The sequence below is a fragment of the Aethalodelphis obliquidens genome, unplaced genomic scaffold (assembly GCF_003676395.1).
Source record: "Aethalodelphis obliquidens isolate GAN/ISIS:26980383/991018 unplaced genomic scaffold, ASM367639v1 scaffold52, whole genome shotgun sequence".
NCBI classification, from domain to species: Eukaryota; Metazoa; Chordata; class Mammalia; order Artiodactyla; family Delphinidae; genus Aethalodelphis; species Aethalodelphis obliquidens.
The window spans coordinates 1,968,775-1,987,494 of NW_020837996.1; the positions used below are offsets into that span (position 1 = coordinate 1,968,775).

At 49.4% G+C, this 18,720-nt stretch overlaps 1 long non-coding RNA gene across 1 annotated transcript; it reads left to right on the forward strand.

Moving 5' to 3' along the window:
- Positions 1–5,557: 5,557 nt before the first annotated feature.
- LOC113608205 (uncharacterized) lies at positions 5,558–16,746 on the forward strand. Its single transcript, XR_003428253.1, has 3 exons — positions 5,558–7,341; positions 12,283–12,479; positions 13,656–16,746. It is a non-coding gene; the product is annotated as an uncharacterized LOC113608205 (long non-coding RNA).
- Positions 16,747–18,720: the final 1,974 nt, after the last annotated feature.

Genomic DNA, 18,720 nt, shown 5'->3' on the forward strand with positions numbered 1-18,720 from the left:
ACCCACAGAGGCACGCACACACGCACAGTCACTCACAGACACCAACACACACACACACACACACACACACACGCTTCTCCAAAGACACACATGCAAATCGAGAGATGCCCACAAATGCATAGGCACAGACACACATCTATCCACACACCCCCAATTCAGACACACACAGTCACTTGAATACACACGCACACACGGAGACACACATAAATACAGACACATGCAGACATATAGAGTCGCACAGAGAGAGACATACACAAGTACACATACACACATACCTGCGTGCCTCCCCTCCTCATGCAAACACACAGACACAGAGGTACATGCACACGTTCATACACGCACAGAAATAGAGGCACACACAGACGGTCGCAGACATACATCCACACACAGAGACGCACCCAGCATCCCCTTGCTGCCAGTAGGAGCCTACTCTTCTCAAAGCCCTCCTCTGTAGCCCTCAGATTACATCCTTCCCAAATTGGAGCCTCTGAAAACTGAATACCTCTCGGTGTCCGTGCATATTCTCGACCCTGCCTCGCTGGATGTCTTGATCCAGAAACTTGAAACACACCCTGGCGGCTGTGTGCTGTTGAGAAAGATTGCGGACTTTGGAGTCAGGCTGGTCTGTTCCAGCTGAGGTTCTGCCAGTCAGTAGGTGTGGGAACCTGGGAAGGTCTCTTCACCTTTCTGAGCTTCAGTTTTCTCATCTGCAGAAAGGGCTGGTAGTCCCTGTGCTGAGCCCGTTGCACTGGAGCCCTTTGAAGTTCTGGCGTTCAGCAGGGACTTGTCTGTGCCAAGTATTTTCCTTATTTGAATATCTGTCTCGTCCCCAGTCTGGAGGCACCTTGTGGGCAGGGGTCTTTACCATTTCTACCCAAGTCAGTTTCCAGGGCTTAGCAGTGTCTGCCAAGCGCATCGTAGGTACTCAGCAAATATTTGTGAAATGAATCAAACAAGTCTGTATCCTTAGTTCCTAGGGAGGGCTGGGCACAAAGTATGTGCTCAATTACAGTTAACGTGTGTTGAGAAAAGCAATACACGAAAGTATAATCGCAACCATGGACCAAGTTCTAACTATATGCCAGACATGCCCTTTACCGCATTCCACACTCTCCTCGAAACAGGCATTCATTCGTAGATGAGGAAACTGAGATCCAAAGAAGTTAAATAATTCACCCAAGGTTACCGGGCTTCCTGGGGGTGGCAGTTCAAACTCAGGAATCTGTTGAACACACACTCAAAACCTAACTCTAGTCTCCATGAATAAACATTTTCCCCTGGTGACACAACTCAACTGATGATGTCTACAGCCAACTCCGCTTCGGTTACAATGTGGAGTAACTCTTTAAGTGAATCATTACCTTCAATCCCGGGTTGACTTCTCAGTATCCAGCATCTGTCTGGCGCATCTTCCATATGGTCATGGTTGCGTTATAAAAGCATCACACCCCCAGACTCCCGATGTCTGCATTTCTCCTCGGTCCCTCTCAGCTGACAGCCATCCATCCATCCATCCATCCATCCATTGATCTATCTATCTCTCAATCTGTCATCTATCACCTGACCATTTTCCATTTAAGGCCCATTCTGTCCCCAGATGTTTTGCTTCCGTGTCCATATAAACCACACAGCCCCATCCTGCATCTGTCAAATCTGTTTTCCTCTCTCTTGCATTGGTACAATCCGTGGGTTTAAAACTCAACCAACCAGTAGGCCAATTAAGCTACTTTGCATAACAACCACATCTGGCAGTAATTGATGGCGCATAGTTAAGGACCTTGCAGATCCTGAAAGGTTGCTACACTTGCATCAGCCTTGCTTCTGCACACCTCAGACAGGCTCAAATCCCCACCACCAGCCCCCACCAATTTCCCTGAAAAAAAAAAAAAAAAAGAGGAGGATTTCTTGAAGGATCTCTGCCTCTGTCCAGGCACTGTGCAAAATGGAAACAGCCACAGGGCACGGAGGCCATAATTACCCCTCCCCACAAGGGAAAATTAAAACGTCCAAAGATAGTGGCCACCTCGCAGGCAGGGGGCCAGGGCAGGCAGCAGTGACTCATCGGCTGCGCCAGGCAGACACTCTTCCCCTGCAAGCAGGCTCCATGCTTACTCACAGCTTTGCCAGGCATACGATCAGAACAGAGCCATCTGAGGGCGAGGGAGGTTCTATTTCTGATAGCTTGAACCCTAACATGATGCAGGTGGGGTTTTTTTTTTTTTTAACGTCTTTGTTGGAGTATAATTGCTTTACAATGGTGTGTTAGCTTCTGAACCTAGGGGCAGGACAGGAATAAAGACGCAGACATAGAGAATGGACTTGAGGACAAGGGGAGGGGGAAGGGTACACAGGTGGGTTTTAAGACTTTTCTTTTAAGTCACTCTCTTGCTTCCCAGTTTTGGTTCTATTCATTGGGATAGCGCTTGTGAACAGAATATATTTTTAAAATATATATAGTATATAGATTAGCCAAGCAGCCTATGTTTTCCCTACCCTTGCCACCTCAAATCCCTCTCCCCCTTTCTCCCTCAGCATCCGAATGAAATTCTACCATGATCAGTTCATTTCATGGGATTGAACTTGGTCCTCGGTAAGGGGAGCGGTTATTCGTTAAAACAGCAGCTTCTGCTTGTATAGAGCAGATGGGTGGGAAGGAAGGGATGCGAACACAGCAAAGGAGAGAGCCACTGTGGGCTGGGAACAGTGCCAGGCACTTTACAAAAGTCATCTCCTCAAACACTCACAGTACCCGACTGTCTCCGTTTTAGAGACGCTGAAAGGGACATTCAAAGAGGGGAAGTGACCTACTCAGCACTTGCAGAAAGACCAGGATGCAGGTTTGTTTGTCTCCAAAGGCTACACTCTCCCCTTGTACCCCCATCACCTCCCGAATGTTTTATAGTCTTACTAAAATGCTGCTAGACACACTGCACTTTGTCCACCTTGGGATGAGAGATAAATGACGTCTCAAGTGCCAATGCTGATACACTGGTGGAACAAGGAAAATGTAATGTTTCCTGGAAAACTGGTCTATTTCACCGAAACATTGAAGTTGAGGACACAGCACGCATCTGCTAGCAGGAGGGAACGTTAGAAAGACCAGAAGTCCAGAGGATGGTGGAGCAGAAAGCAAGCAAGCACCTGGGTCCCTGCTGGCATGGCTGAGCCCCTGAAAGCAGCCCTGGAACTCCCTTCTTCAGTGAATCCTAACATCTGTATTTATTTGGGCCACGAGTGCATGTTATGGTTATCTGCTGTTGAAACATCCTAGTTGACCATGGTCCATAGCAACTATTAGAAAGTATTGGAGGCCTTCCCTGGTGGCGCAGCGGATAAGGATCCGCCTGCCAATGCAGGGGACACATGTTCGATCCCTGGTCTGGGAAGATCCCACATGCCGCGGAGCAGCTAAGCCCACAGCTGTGCGCCACAGCTACTGAGCCTGCGCTCTAGAGCCCGTGAGCCACAACTACTGAAACCCGCGTGCCTAGAGCCCGTGCTCCGCAACGAGAGAAGCCACCGCATTGAGAAGCCCGCGCACCGCAATGAAGAGTAGCCCCCGCTCACCTCATCTAGAGAAAGCCCACGTGTCCCAACGAAGACCCAACGCAGCCAAAAATAAATTAATTAATTAAAGTACTGGAGTTCTGAGGCTGCCTCTCTGACATACTTCCGACATGAGTTTTTCTGCTCTAGAGCTTTCTGCCGAGAAGCTTCCTTATCCACAGGGTCCTAACTCCAAACTGGACTTCAGACTAAACGAATTCCGCCTCTTCACCAACCTTGGGGTTGCCGTCTTGCCAGCTTGGTAAACGGCACCGTCAGAGGTTGTGGAGTCGTCCTGAACTCTTGGCTCTCCATGTCCCCACATCCCCTCAGTTACCAAGTCCGGGTGGCCCTGCCCTCTAGTCTCCAGGGAATTGGTCCCCTGCTCGCCTTGCCTGTCTACCCACTGCAGCCCTGTCTTTCCTTGTCCAGGTGGCTGGTACCCTGACTCTAGCCCATCCTCCACCCCAGCTCAGAGAGAACATTCTAAAGCACAAAGCTGGCCGCCTCACCGCATGCTTAAAACTCCTCTCATGGATCTACATTTCCTGAAGATAAAATCCAAATGTCTAGACCTGACATCTAAGACCTTTTGTTACCAGATCCCTGCTCACTCCTCCAACCTTATCTACAGCTGCTCCCCAAGGCACAACCTGCATTCTGTTCAAACAGGCGGCAGCCACCCAGAGGCCGTCTCCATTCCTCCCCACCTTTAACCAGGCTCTTCCCTTGACTGAACGGCCCCTTCCTTGATTATCTCTCTCATTCTTCAGCCCAGCTCTGGCCTCCCAGGCCCACCCCCTCCCATCTGGTCAGCCCAGATGGGGCGCCTCCTCTGGTCCTCTATACCCTCTGGCGTCACTTATCACCTGGTGTCAGGAGGCTTTCTTGGCTTTAGGGTTTTTAAGACGAGATTCTCAGGAGATTGGAAAGATCTCATGGTTTAGTTAAAAACATTTGGAGGAAGAGATGAGCAGAGCAAGGTGCTCCCCACTCCCCTGTTGGCCAGAAAAATGTCCCCCGGGGCTGTACAGAAAAGGACTAGGAAGGGGAGGAATGAGAAAGTTGCTGTCCCGGCTAAAAAGGGCTGCATGCTCTGCTCCCAGGGCCAGGTGTGGGGACAAAGACAAATTTCCCAGAGGGACAACCTGTGGGATCTCCGAGCAGAAGGGAAGGAGGATCCCCAGGGAGGAAGGAAAGCCCAAAAGGGCAGAAGTGTCCACATGGCATGTAGGCGATTGGGAACTTAGACATCTCAGAGTTTCCCACAATCCTGTGAGGCATAAGAAGTAATACAATGACTCCTGTGAGCCCCATAATGTCACGGAGGTAACAGGGTCACCTGATCTGAGACAGGGCACAAACATGGTGACCTGCATTGACCAATGGCTGAAAGATAAATGCCACTGAAACTGACATCGATGACCGGTGGCCTCCCTCCCATCACCTTTGCACACCAAGCATAGATGTGATTGCCGGGGAATGGAGGGGATGGATTGACTGTGACCCAGTTGTGATCCAACCCGGCAAAATGGAGGCTCAAAATAGAAACTGAACTTAGTTCGGTATAATAAAGAAATACCTATTTTCTATTTATCCCACACCTGAGTTTGTAGACTGAAAATCATACCCATTACAAGTGAATGAAGGAATGAATACAGTTGATAAAAGAAGCTTCGCCAGAAAAACACATGTATTCAGAGCTGGGTCCTGACCTGAAATAGGGGTCCGTCTCTTTCCCCTATTTGGACTTCTGGGGCAGCCCAGTATGAGATGTCAAGAATCTGTGAGTTGGGCTTCCCTGGTGGCGCAGTGGTTGAGAGTCCGCCTGCCGATGCAGGGGACACAGGTTCGTGCCCCGGTCCGGGAAGATCCCACATGCCGCGGAGCGGCTGGGCCCGTGAGCCATGGCCGCTGAGCCTGCGCATCCGGAGCCTGTGCTCCGCAACGGGAGAGGCCACAACAGTGAGAGGCCCGTATACTGCAAAAAAAAAAAAAAAGAAAAAAAAAAGAATCTGTGAGCTAGGGACTTCCCTGGTGGTCCAGTGGGTGGAACTCCACGCTTCCGATGCGGGGGGCCGGGGTTCAATCCCTGGTCGGGGGAACTAGATCCCACATGCATGCTGCGACTAAGAGTTCGCATGCCGCAACTCAGCATGCTGCAGTGAAGGTCCTGCATGCCAAAATAAATAAATGTTAAAAAAAAAAATAATCTGTGAGCTAGATCCAAAGTCCGTCTGCTTGATGATTACAGCTACAGCTAAAGGGTCCCAATGCAGCCAACCTCATAAGAGAGAGAATTGAATGGTCAGGGTCCAGGCTTCTGCTTGAAGGTAACCTCCTGGGCTACCCAGGGCTGAGTGAAGGCACCCCTCCTTCCCGTGCCTCAGGAGAAGGGTGGTCAGGAGAGGCTTCTCTGCAAAAATGAGGCTGGAGAAGAAATCTGAAATTAGGCAGTGAGGAAGGGAAGAGCTACCAAGCAGACAGAACTGTACGTGCAAAGGCCCTGTGGTAGAAAGGAGCTGGGCTTGTTCATGGAAGGAAATAGACTCCTATGTCAGGAACCCAGAGAGAGAAGGTGAGTGATGAAGCAGGACACTGATTGGTGCTTCTAAAATGTTCCCCCCTCCCTCCCCTTTAGTTGGGCTGGACCTAGTGACTTGTTTATAACAAATAGAATGAGATAGCAATGGGATGCCACCTCCAAGATTAGGTTATAAAAGACCTCTTGCTCCCACTCTGTCTCTGGTTTTCTCACTTGCTTGTTCCGATGAAGCAAGCTGCCATATTGTAAGCTGCCCTACGGAGAAGCCCTCGTGGCAAGAAACTGAGGAAGCTTCCGGCCAACAGCCAGCAAGGAGCTAAATCCTGCCAACAACCGCATGAGTGAGCTTGGAAGCAGATCGACCCTGAGTTGAGCCTTGAAATGACTGCAGCCTCATCGGATAACTTGGTTGCAGCCTTGTGAGAAGCCCTGAGCCAGAGGACCCCAGCTTCTCACAGAGGACACCCACATTCCTGACCCACAGGAACTGTGACATAATAAACCCGTGTTGTTTTCTGAGTCACTAAGTTTGGGGGTCATTTGTTACACAGTGATAGAGAACTAATGCAGCTGATAAGGTAGGTAGGTGGGAGATAATGCAAACTATTTTCGATTTCAGTGGTCAGTCTTAGGGTTTTTAGTAAATTCTCCGCATGGAACTTGTGTGTAATTCACCTAAGCTTCTGACTCTGAACCTTTCTGATTCATTAAATCTAGGTAGCATTTGAAGTTGGATGTAAGCTAATGCTAGATTTTCTAACATGGAAGCGGTAGGGGGCAACAGGAGGTTGGAAGGGAGACAGGAACTCACCTTTGCTGACAACCTATGGAGGACCAGGTTCTCAAGATGCTTTTGGTTCCTGGGGAAATATTCCCAGCGTTGACCTAGGCAGCCCTTTCCAGTGAAATTGAAGAAGCTTTGAATCGGCTATGGAAGGGACAACATTCTCCCATTTCTCCTTATTAATAGAACCCCTATATTATTGGGGGGTCCACTCACCCAGTCCATTTCCCAGCCTCCCTGGCTGTAGGGGGAGCCAATAAGCTATAAGCAGAAATCATTGGATGGAGTTTCTGGTAGGTTTTTGTTTGTTTGTTTGTGTTTAAAATTTTTAAATGCTGACTCATCTGAGAGGTGCACACTCTTATACTTCTCTTTCTCCTTGCTGGTGCCTGGAATGGTGGCATGATGGCTGGTGCTCTGGCAGCACTTATGACCATGCAATGACCTTCACAGTGGAAGCCACACTGTAAGTATAGTGGAACTAAAAGATGGAAGGAGCCTTGGCTCCTTGGAGGGAACTGCTGGGGGGCCACCATTCCAGTCCTCAACTGTTTGCAGTTTCCTATGAGTGAAAAATAAATCTTTATCTTGTTTAAGCCACTATTATCTAGGTTTTCTGTTACAGGGAGCTGAAAAACCAGTCAGTCCTAAGTGATATACTTGCATTCTAAGTAAGGTATTTAAGCAGGATTTGGGGATTTCATTTTTAAATTGCCAAGATTCCAGACGCTCAGAGAAAGATTTTCCTTTATGCCCCTCTTGGTTAAAAAGTTATTAGTATGCTCTCCAGAGGAGAGGGGGACTAAAATTTCCTGAGCTTTACCCCATGCAGGGTAGTCTACCCATTATTTGTACTTACCTCACAGTGTATTTGTGAGATGGGATTATCATCCCATTTCACAGATGAGGAATTGGAGGCTCAGACAGATTATATCACCATCCAAGGAACACAGCTAGGATTTGAACCTGGAGCTGTCTGACCCCACAGCCCATACTTTTTCTGTTGCTTTCCGACTGTCTCCCAGGTCTAGAACTCTGAGTTCAGGCAGAAGGTGGGGTCAGTCAGACCTTTCTGAGGTCCCTGGATCAGGCTGCCCAGCCCTCACCCAAATCTTCCAACTGCAGCCACCGACTGAAGGCTTCTCCGCTGCAAGGTGATTAAAGCAGACGGCCCAGCTGGTCCTCTCCCTAACTCACTGTCATCCTGTTTACTGGCCATCTGGCCCTCATCTCTGTGATTCTCTGACTGTCTCTCCTCAAGGACCCTCTTAAAGGGACCGAGGCCCTCCTTGGTTTCATAAAGGACCTCCATTCCTAAGCAAATACATGCCCAACCTTGACCAGGGCAAGCCTGACAAAGAAAAGGCCAAAACATCAGGGATTTCTGGTAGCAACACAAGTCTATTTCTAACCTCAGATTACAGCATTCAAAAGGATTACCTGTTCTAAGCAAACACACTCCCACTCCAGGGCAGGAATGAGATCAGAGCCACCTGACTCCTTGGCAGGATCCAAATAGTCTCCATCGAAACTTGCTTTACCCTGTTCGAAACTCCTCTGTCTATCCCAGGAGAGGCTGGAAATATACTCTTTCTAGGAGCTGTTGGAAAATTAACCCACATTAGGAGAGACCTAGGTGATGCTGAATTGGGGACAGGAAGGTCCATTTGAAAGAAGAAAAAAAAAAACATGTTCTTTGTAACCAGGACAAGGCTAAACATGCCTTCTCTCCATTGGTCCAAATCTATGCCAGCCTCCCACTGGCATCCGTGGGTGTGCTGAGAACAAGCTATGGATTTCTATAGAGACCGTCACCATGGCACTAGGGGCCTTATTGTGCTATTTCAAGAGGGAAAATAATCAAAAGGTCAAAGGAAGAAAATCTACCATAGAGCTTTTCAAACTACAAATATTTATTAATGCTTTAGTGAGTGCCTGGCACCGCATTTGATGCCGGCCAGAGCAAGATGGGCTGGGAGAGATGACCTGTCTTGCAGCCCCCAGGAGTTAAGCACAAGGCTGGGCACTGCCCATCCGTCATCTGATTTCTTTCTCACGACAACCTCAAAACGGCAACAGTGTAATCCTCATTTTGTCAACTGGGGAAAAAATGAAGTTAAGTAACTTGCCCACGGGCATCTGGGATTTGCAGTCAGGACTGTGATACTGGACCAGACCGAATCCCAGCAGAGGGTCCGCTAGTGGGTGGGGGGATTCTGTATGGAAGTACTGCTTGGTCTGTTTACGGAGACATGGGGTGAATTAGGAAGCCGACGGGGGAGGAATCAAGATGGTGGAGGAGTAGTACGTGGAGCTCACCCCCTCCCATGAATACATCAAAAAATACATCTACAGGGCTTCCCTGGTGGCGCAGTGGTTGAGAGTCCGCCTGCCGATGCAGGGGACATGGGTTCGTGCCCCGGTCTGGGAGGATCCCACGTGCCGCGGAGCGGCTGGGCCCGCGAGCCATGGCCGCGGAGCCTGCGCGTCCGGAGCCTGTGCTCCGCAACGGGAGAGGCCACAGCAGTGAGAGGCCCGCGTACCGCAAAACAAACAAACAAACAAACAAAAAACATCTACAAGTGGAATGATTCGCACAGAACATCTACTAAACGCTGGCAGAAGACCTCAGAGTTCCAAAAGGGCAAGAAAACCTCCATGTGACTGGGTAGGACAAAAGAAAAAAGGAAAAAAGAGAGAGAGAGAGATAGGGAGCCGACAGAGATGCTGAGGCAGCTGGGAAGATCACGGACAGAATCTCATACCTTCTGTTGGCCTGAGGGGTAAGGAAAGAAAACAGTGTTACCAGCCCAGTGGGGACACTGCAGGGGAGAAAGGGACCCTGGGCTTGCAGCTGGGCAGAGAGTGGATGGGAGGGGGGTGGCAAATGGAGAGCCACCAGCACAGGGACGCCTGCTAACCGCACCTGGAGCATGCTCTCCCCCCCCGGGTGATGCCGAGCCCCATCCAAGCAGCTGAGGATGGAAGGGGGATGCTTCATTGCAGAAACTGGCGATTACTGCACTAATCCTGGTGAACCACCACCAAACTCAGTGGCTTACACTAACAAGCATTTTTTTCTTGCTCACGCATCTGAGGACAAACTATGCCCCTGCTGGGGTCGCCTGGGCTGGGCTCCAGGCTCCAGGGTGAGTTGGGTCTGCGCCACTTGCTCCTTATCCCATGTGGACCAGGAGACATGATTTGCTCATCTCAGATGACAGGCAGACCTCACAAGCACACCGAGACACTCTGCTCACCTCGTGTCCACCCACATCCCATAGGTCAGCGCAAGTCTCTTGACCAAGCCCAACAGTGTTGCCATGGGGAGATAAAGCTACCTGACCGAGGAGCACTGAAAACCCAGGAGGTGAAGGGTACGATGTATAATCCTGTTCTATGGAATGAAGAACTAGAAGCAATATTTTAATCTACCATCTTCCCCAAAGGAAAATAAAAATGTTAATACCAAAAGAGGAACAGAGGCAGATTCAAAACTACCCAGGTCCACCACAGTGGTCTCAAGCAATGTTCATTTGGACAAGCTGGAGAAGTTTGCGGGGATGAGAGTATGTTTGCTGGATTCCTTGGGTCAAGATTCAAAAGTCAGTGAGTTGGTAGAGGCCGGAGAGGGGCAGGTCTCTAGCAGAAACGTCAGGACTCTGAACTCAGCAGTGTCCTATTCATGACATTGATGAATGTCATGCTGATTAAATTCCGGAAGTTACAAAGTTAGGGGTCACAGCCCAACCTAGGGTCCTGAGATACTCGGAACCCTAAAATGTTGTGAATGGCATGTATGAGAGACTGAATCCAATCACATGATGGTCACAGGGTAGTTACAGGTCCTGCCCGTTGCGACTCAAAACTTGACCACAGGGATACCAAACTGGGGGTTTTCACTTAATCCTGTGCTTCTTAGTACAGCCCCTCTCTGAGCCTCAGCTGTCTCATCTGCAAATGGAGCTGATAAGACCTGCGCTGGAGAGATGGGGTGAAGTTTGTGAACAGCACTGTACGGGAATTGGGCCTGGAATCCAGGAGGCGCTCCAGGCACGTGGGTGCCTGCACACTTTGCCTGAGTAGCGGCAGCAGGTGTGCCTGTCAGCTAGGGGTTCTAGTTGACTCAAAGATGATGCTGTGCTGGGTGTGCCCAGCAGGAAGCCTGAGAGCAAGTGCTCACTATGGCAGGTGAGAAGCCAGTCACAACGCTCCTTAGCCCTCCTCTGCAGTGGCCCATTCGACTTCAGGCATCTTGCTTAGAAGGGGACTTTGATGAAGGCTAGTAGGTCTAGGAAGTGTCCCAGGAAAGGGACAGGAACTCAACATTCTTTCTAAGGAGAAGATCGAAGGAATCAGGGATCTCGAGTGAGGACAGAGTCACGATGCCAAACATTTGCCAGAGAGGAGTTGAATGGAGTGACTTCTATTTGGGGAATGCTGCAGGCGAGGCTGGATCCAAGGTTGGAGCTGCTGGATACAGATGGCAGGCTGTGGATCTGGGCTCAAAGCAGGGAGGGACTTTGCACCCATCAGAGTGGCCTGAGTTTGGAATGCATGGCCTCATCACAGGGCTTGGGTCAGACGCGTCTTGTTCAAATCCTCGCTCAGCTGCTTACTCCCTGTGTGACCTTGGACAAACGCTCCATTTCTCTGGCCTCTGCCTGGGTCAGAGTCTTGGTCACATAAAATGCTAAGGAAGGGGTGACAGATGGCAAAGATTCTCTGACTCTGTCTGCCGGTAAGAATCACCTCTTCCTCCAGAACCAGGGGGGAGGCAGAAGCCATATGAGGGGAAATATTGACACACCCCTTGGGACCGGGGGAGCGTGAGACAATGTGAGGGTCACTGTCTATTGCCCCCTTCCCAGTAGAATGGCATTCTCTCAGGAGAGAGGAAGGATGAGGGCGCTGTTTGACTTTTTGGGCTATCCCCCCAGGACCTAGCACTAGACCTGACATAATGGCGACTTTGATCAACATTGGAAGGAAAGAAAGAAAGAATGTGGGAGGGAAGGAGGGATAAAGGAGAACATTCTATGTGCTCAGCGCTCCTCCCTTACAGAATCTTATCTTCCCAAGAACCTAATAAATTAGGAATTATCATCCCCCATTTTCCAAATAAGTACAAATTGGGCTCAGCAAATTGCCTTTTGCAATTTATGAGACCTTGGGCAAGTTACTTAACTTCTCTGTGCCTCAGTTTCCTCATCTGAAAAATGGAGGTAATAATAACATCATCTAGCTCATAGACGTGCTGTATGAGTACTCTGTGTTAAACCTTGACTAAACCCAGTGTCTGACTGGAAGATTTTTTTTTCCTTCCATGCCATTCACCTCTACAAATATTTAAGTGCTTCTATCACTGTCATCAGTGCCTGATATATAAATTAATTTTCTTTCCCAGGTTGATGGCTGAGCACAATTTTGGTAAGCCACAGCTGTCCACGTAGCTCTAAGGCGGATTATTTTGGAGGATGGTGAAAATGCGGCACACAGCAAAGGAGGGAAAATCACTATCATAAAATAGCGTCAAAGCAATAAATGCAGATCATGGGACTCATGAGGACGACAACCCAACAGTGTCCATGAATATTCGATCAGGTCGGCTTCCAGTGTGGTGTGGTCTGGAATTTGCAAGCAGGCTCTGTGGTTCGGGCTTGCAAGTAACGCACATGCAGGAATGAAACTGACTCCTGCACCTGGGCAGCCCTCCCAGCTGCAATTTCTGCCTTGCCAACTCGAAGCAGGTGGTGTGTCAACCAAAGGGACCAAGGGCCACCCGCCCAGAGTGCCCCACATGGCCAGCGGCTCCCCTGGCACTGATCTGAGCTGATGCCATTAGCAAGGGCCAAAAGCCACTTGGCCTGCTAGGGAAGAGCTGGGCTAGAGTGAACCGATCTCCAAGCCCCAAGCTGTCCTCCAGCCCCTCTCAGGGACAGGTCTGGGAGCAGGTCAGGTTTCTGGCTGCTGTGGCCTCTCTAAGCACATCCCGTTACACTCCAGCAATGCCTGCCTAAGGCAGGGACACTCAGTTGGGGGAGGTCAGCCTTTGGCTCTGTGGAACCTGGGGTGAGGGCCATTCGACGGGGCCTGGCAGTATCCGCCCCTGCATCCAGGCCTATGGCTGCTACTTGAAGCTGCACTACAGGGGGAATGCCTGGTTCGAATCCTAGGTCTGCCACTTTCTAGCTCGAGCGATTCAGCCTCTCTGAGCCTCAGTTTTCTCATCTTTAAGTGTGCGGATATAAAAGTATCCAGCTCTTGCATTTATTAGGAGACACAAGTGATATAAGCCATGCAAAATGTTTTGCATAGTGCGTAGCCCACACTTAGTGCTTAATAAGCCTGAGCTACTTTTGTCGTTTCTTCCTATTGCTGCTGTTCAGAGTATGTTCCTAGGAAACAGAGTTCCACAACGTATTGGCCAAGGTCATCTCTGTTAGACCCAGATGGAACACTGAGATAGTATAATGTCCAACCTTCTCTTAGAGACTGAGACTGCGGGGGCCACCAGACAAGCAACTTCCTCCAGGTCACACAGGTAGCTAGCTGGTGGTTGGGCTGAGCCCGAATCCAGGCCTTCTGAGGCTCCTCCTCTGCCTCTTCCTCTCCCCACCCCCCTCTTCACTGCACTCGCCAGCAGACAAAGTGTTCGCACGTGTGTCTGTGCCCATCATGCCAGGCTCCTACAAGCGCAGATCTGAAGCCACGTGCAGAATAAAGGGAAGCAGGGCCATGCAGGCTCCTCTCATTTGTCTTTGTCCTTCTCTCTTGCAGCGCATTCTGGGAACCTCCTCTGAGCTCTGGGAAGCCCTGACAATTAGCAGCCTTCTGCCGGACTTCTTAATGTCCAAAGGAAATCAGCACAGGCAACTTCTCCAAGATTTCAATTTGCCCTCAAATTTCAGCCCCAAGCCTCAATAACTTCTCTGTTCCTCACTCCCTCCATTTCAAAGGAGAGTTGGAGAGACACACCTGCCTTTGGCTTCTTTTTGTGAAAGTTAAAGCAAATGCCCAGGGCACAGGTCTTTTCTCTTCACAAGGAAGAGGAAAGGAAGAGCGGGCTTTGTAAAAATCATTCCCCAGGCACTGAGATTGCTGCTAAAGCTTGAAGGTCACCTGTGTTGTTATGAATGTTATTTTTTTTCCATAAACCTGAACTGAATTGTAGTTCAGACAAAACAATGTCTGCCTCAAAACAAAACAAACCTAAACCTGTAAGCCACGAGATATAGGGTGGGGGCAGGGGGAGGGGGTACAAGGAGGCACAGGCTTTGAACCCAGACGGACTTTAGTTTGATTCCCAGCTCTGCCAAGCACTGGCCCCAAGTCCTCGACCACATCACTGCACATCTCTGGACCTCTGTCTTCTCATCCGAAAAACAGGGACAACACTGTCTACCTCAATGATTCTTTGTCAGAGCCTTTGACCAAAATGAGATGATATATGAAAAGCCCCGGACACAGAAGCACAATCAATAAGAGTTTTCATTAAGTGTGACTGCCACCATGGGGTCATCAATCCCCCCGCAGCATTTAAAGCAGAGTTCCAGGATGGTTCTGCTGCTACGAGGAACCTTGAAAAATCCCTGAACCTCTAAACCTCATTTTCCAGATAAGGAGACTGAGGCCCAGAGAGGTAAATTAGAATGGAAGTAGGGGGGCAAAAAGCTGGAAATGTCACAGAAAGTCTGTTCCAGGGCCAGTACTGCTGACTCAAGGGGCTGGAGAGGGACAGACAAGATGATAAGGATTTTCAAAACTTATTTACAAAGCCACGCCCACAACCTCGACACCGGTGACGTCAGTGCCTCACTCAAGTGCCCCAGTGATCCCACCGCAGGATTTGCAGCGGGGTTCAAGGCTGTGGGCGGACTGACTGGTCAGCAGAAGGGGTCCTTTAGGTCAGTTCCCTTGCCGTGAAGTGAAAATAATACCTCCATCTCAGGCTAGGCGTAAAGACAAATACTATACAGAATAAAATAGCTGCTAACTCATCTGAGTGGCAGGCACTGTGCCGACTGCACCCCAAACATTCGCCATTGGTCCCCAACAGCCACAGGAGGCAGGAGGCAGTCATTTCCTCTCATTTGACAGATGGAGAAGCTGAGGCTTGTGGAGATGAAATAACCCACTCAAGGTCACATAGCTTGTGGAGATGAAATAACCCACTCAAGGTCACATAGCTTGTGGAGATGAAATAACCCACTCAAGGTCACACAGCTGCTAAGTGGAAGGAAGAGTGGGCCTTGACCACAGTCTGTCTGTCAGATTCCTGATTTCTGTGCTCTTACTCACGGCACTGTTCTGGACACAGCTGGTGGGCCCTCGGTAAGTGGCCACCACAACCAGCAGTGACAGGGGACAGCTCTGCCACCCCAGAAGGAAAGGAAGGCCACTGACACGCAGACCCTTGTACCCAAATTGTTTGGGTCTAGCAGCAGACTGTTACTGAGTCCAAGCTCATATTACTTGCCTCAGGACAGGCCAATAAATCGAGAGACGAGGTGTTGGGGCAGGGAATGTTGACTTTATCTGGAAAGCCAGCAAACAGAGAAGATGATGGACCCGTGTCCCAAAGAACCATCTTTCCTGAGTTAGAATTCAGGCTTCTTTTATGCCAAAAGGGGAGGGGTGTGGCTGATTGTTGCAAACTTTTGGGTGCTGGAATTCTTTGCTCTTACAGCTGTCCATGCAGGTGTGGTCACAATGTTCCTATAAACTTCCAATGAGACAAATGTTATTCTCTGTTCTGCCACTTTTTATCTCTATATGAATGCAAAAATGTTGTTCCTTTAAAGGTCAGAGCCTTGAGAATGGGCTACCTTGTATTTTTCAGGCTATTGGCAACATTCTTAACTTGTAGCAAAAGCAATAGAATGCAAAGGTTAAAGTAAAAGAAACAGATCCAATATGGAGTCAGATTTGTTCTTCCCTATTACAGTCCATCCTTCCTAACACCTCTGAGTGGACTGGCTGGGAGGGACAATGGAAGGACAGGCTTCTTGCCTCCTGTCTTAGGCGGCTAGGGCTGCCACACAAACCACCACAGACTGGGGAGCTCAAACAATAGAAGTTTATTTCCTCACAATTCTACAGGCTAGAAGTCCAAGGTCAAGGTGTCAGCAGGGTTGGTTTCTTCTTGTAGAGGGTCGCCTTCTCCCTGTGCCTTCGAATGGGCTTCCCTCTGTTGTCTCTGTCCTTACTTCCTCTCTTTATACGGCCATCGGTCATATTGGAACGCATTTTAACCTAGTTACCTCCGTAAAGACCCTATCTCCAAATACAGTCACAGTCTGGTACTAGGGGTTTCTTGTCCGTCTCCTCCATTAAAACGTCAGATTCACGAAGACAGAAATTTCAGTTTGTCCCAACTGTATCCCCAGCACTAAAAATGGCACCTGGGTCAGGGGATGGGGCAGTGGAGGGAGGGAGAAATAGTTGGAGCACAGGGGATTCTGAGGTCAGTGAAACTAGTCTATGTGATACATGTCATTAGGCATTTGTTCAAACCCAGAGAATGCACAACACAAAAAGTGAATCCTAGTATAAACTACTGACTTTAGTTAATAATAACGTATCAATATTGGCTCATCAATTGTAACAAGTGTACCTCACTAATGCAAGACATTAATAATAGGAGAAATGGGGTTCGAGGGTTTAGAGCAGTCTGTATTTTCCACTCATTTTTCTGTAAACCTAAAACTGCTCAAGAAATAAAGTTTATTAATTAAAAAAAAAGAACAACACATACCTAGCACATCGTAGGTATCCAGTAAATCTGTGCTGATGACTGAAAGAACCATCTGGTCAGCCTGAATTTATGGAGGTTTACTCCACACCTAACATGGTGATGTGAGAAACCTAGATAAGGTAAAAAGCATAGACCCCCCCCCACCCCCCGCCACAAAAGGGATAAAAAACTTGCTGGGAAAACACAAGGTCAATGGTAATTAAATGTTAATTCTAAAGCTCCTGAAACTCCTGTGGGGAGGCTGGGCTGTTGAGCATCTGCAGACAGTTCCTATCCACCTGAGGCTGCGGGAATGCCTTGCCCTCAATAAACTGACTCCCAACCACAGAGGGACAGGAGTGGCGGATTCCCTCAGGATGACAGTTGAGGGGGCGAGGCACATGATTTCTCAGGGGCCCCCAGCAGGATGGAGCCCAGTTGCCCAGGGCGGGAAGCTGTTCATTATACACACTCAATGGTTTTCCTCCCTTCCCTATGTCACATGACCACTCCCTCACCAAGCTTAGTGGGGTTGCCTCCTACCTAAACTACTTGCTCCAAATCCTGGTCTCAGTGTCTGATTCTGGGGACCCAAACTAAGACACTGTCCGCTGCAAAACACGGTACAGGGAAGGCACTCCGTAACTGGCAACTGCACTTATCACTAGTACAATTAACAACAATAAAAACAAGAATCATGATGATGAATAACTAAGGCCCAAGAGGGGAGGTCTCTTGCCCAAGTTCACTTGCAGTGGGTAGAGGGCAGAGGGGGATCCTGATCCAGGTCTGTGTGACACCAGTGCCCGTGAAGTCCCACGCTCCCACATACCTACTCACTCTGGCCAGTGAATGCAGAATCCGCAACCTGCTGCAGATTCCAGGGCTCCCAGGAAGCTGCTATTGGAGGTCAGATGAGAAGGACACTGGAGTAATGCCAGAGAGCTTCCTGGAGGAGGTGCCACTGGAACCTCCATGGAAAAGCACAGATTCTGGAGTCAAGCTCAAATCTGTTATTGGATTCTGTGGCCCTGGGCAAGTCATTTTACTCTGGGTCTCAGTAGTCTTATTAGAAAATGGGAATATGGGGCCCTCCTCACAAGACGTTTACGAAATTTAAGAGGACAGATTTTAGTCTGAGACAGCTCTGGGCTGGGTCCGAGTACTGTCATGTGCCAGCTTAGAGAAGATTTTTAATCTCTCTAAGCCACAGTTCTTTCATCTGTAAAATGGAAATAATAACAGTACCTACCAAATAGAATTGTCATGAGAATTAAATAGGATAGCACACGGGAATTGTTTTGCACCGCTCATGAGATACAATGAATGGTCACTAAATATTTTGATACTTTTTTTTTTTTTTTTGCAGTTGTGGAGCACAGGCTCCGCTGCGCAGGCTCAGCGGCCATGGCTCACGGGCCCAGCCGCTCCGCGGCATGTGGGATCTTCCCGGACCGGGGCACGAATCCGCGTCCCCTGCATCGGCAGGCGGGCTCTCAACCACTGCGCCGCCAGGGAAGCCCCTGAAGACTTATTTTTAATATCATGCTTTTCTAATGTTTGAATGTATTCCATTCATAGGAACAACAACAACAAAATCTGCCCGCTCTAAACTTATGAGATCAGGCATGTAAAACGCCAGCACAGGTGTCTGCTCACGTGGTGTTCTTTCCACCACTTTCGGTTTCTGCATCTGCAGAAGCGGGTGTGCTGACGTTTGCTTTCAGGGGCGGCCGCAAGGCTCACGTAAGACAAAATGTACCAGGTTGAGGGCAACCCACATCTCAGTGTGCCGTGGTCACTCGTCAGGGACAGGTGGAGGCACCCCAGAGATGCTCCTGGTGTGTTTGAGGGCAGGGCCTCGGTTTGTGCAGAGGGAGAGCAGAAGCAGGAGATAGGCGGCAGGGGCTTGTGCTCGGGGACCATGGAGCCTGCAGCTGTCAGAGGCAAAGCGAGGGGAGGCTCCAGGATGGATCCCTGGAAAAACAGTCCAGTGGGCAGCCTGCCAGAACCCACTGCAGGAACAAAGGACATAGGCTCATTCAACACAGAGCCGAGGGTTCCGCACGGAGGAGGGCCCGGCTGGTGACCACGTGGACCCGAGAGCCT